Here is a 1,714-nt window from a genome sequence, read left to right on the forward strand (position 1 = left end):
ACCAAACTTGTATGATTTCTCCCCAGGAATCATAAGACCAACATTGGATGGATCAAGGTTCGAGATGAAGCCAGTAATGTTACAAATTATACAAACAGCAGAACAGTTCGGAGGACGGCGTGGTGAAGATCCGCACACCCATCTACGAAGCTTCATTGAAATTTGTAACACTTTTGTCTTCCCTAATATCTCCGCTGAAGAAGTTCGACTTACGCTATTTCCATTTTCACTATGCGATAAAGCAAGAAAATAGGCATACTTCTTCGAACCAGGAGAGATAACTTCATGGGAACAAGTTGTGAATAAGTTTATGAAGAAGTATTTCCCTCCTACAGAGAATGCCAAAAGGAGGAAGTTAATCACCAATTTTGAACAAGAAAAAGATGAATCGCTCAATGACGCGTGGGTGAGATTCAAGAGATTAGTACGCAACTGCCCGCACAATGGATTACCAGATTGCCTTCAAATGGAGATTTTCTATCAACGACTAAATTCTGCATCACAGACAGTTGCCAATGCGGCCGCAACAACAGGTCTACTGGACAAAACTTATTACGAGGCAAAGAACATTCTTGATCGCATCTCGAAAAACCACGAAGATTGGCAAGAAAGCGATCAAAGAGCAAAACACAGAGAAGGTAACGCAAATAATGGTGCCATCACATCATTGCAAAATCAAATGAATGCAGTGATAAATTTATTACAGGGCATCGCAATAAACAATCTCGGAACGCAAATAGGGCAAGTCAACGTAATAGAACAGACAAGCACCAGCTGTGCTACATGTGGAAAATCGCATTCGGTTGAAGAGTATCCACGAAATCCGCAGTCGATCTACTTTGTCAAGAACAACCCTTTTTCAAACACGTACTACCCCGGGTGGCGAAACCACCCTAATTTTTCTTGGAAAAATAACCAACAACAAGGCTGTCAACCTATGGCGCAAAAAGAAGAACCACCAGGATTTTTTCAGAGAACTAACGGTCAACAGCAACAACAAGTCAGCAGCTCTCAAACACCGCCATCATCCTCTATGGAGACCCTGTTAAAACAATACATCAAAAAGAATGAAACAGTCCTCCAGAACCAAGCGACTTCCATCCGCAATCTAGAAATCCAATTAGGACAGATTGCGGGAGAGCTGAAGAATAGACCGTAGGGGACACTACTGAACTCAATTGAGCTCCCACGCAACCCGGGGAATACAGGGAAAGAACAATGCCTAGAGTCACCCTGAGAAGCGGAAAGGCGACAGTGGAAGTTAGGAAGGAGCCTAGTAGGATCAATTCAAATGCGATGGAATCAAAGAAACCGTTGATGCAAACTGAGTTAGAGGAGTCTGAGGTTATGGAACTTGAAGAACCTAAAGATGCGATCACCTCTAAGCTTCCAGACCATGGAACAGTAAAAGTACAACTACTTCAATTCCTTCAAAGACTGAAAAAGAAGCAAAACGATGAAGGTCAGTATCATCGCTTCCTGGAAATATCTAAACAACTACACATAAATATTCCATTTACAAAAGAGATAGAGCAGATGCTGACGTATGCCAAGTTTTTGAAGGATATTGTTTCAAAGAAGAGAAGCATAGAAAAATTCGCCACAGTGGCATTCACACAAGAGTCAAATATTATAATCCCACCAAAGATGCGCGACCCAGGCAACTTTACGATACCCTGCTCAATAGGAGGGATCTGCATTGGTTAAGCATTAT

General features: G+C 41.9%; 1 non-coding gene across 1 annotated transcript; it reads right to left on the reverse strand.

The window, feature by feature from the left end:
• Positions 1–343: 343 nt before the first annotated feature.
• On the reverse strand, positions 344–450 carry LOC120092314. Its single transcript, XR_005486020.1, has one exon. It is a non-coding gene; the product is annotated as a small nucleolar RNA R71 (small nucleolar RNA).
• Positions 451–1,714: the final 1,264 nt, after the last annotated feature.

This window comes from Benincasa hispida, chromosome 11, assembly GCF_009727055.1.
Source record: "Benincasa hispida cultivar B227 chromosome 11, ASM972705v1, whole genome shotgun sequence".
In the NCBI taxonomy this organism is placed as follows: Eukaryota; Viridiplantae; Streptophyta; class Magnoliopsida; order Cucurbitales; family Cucurbitaceae; genus Benincasa; species Benincasa hispida.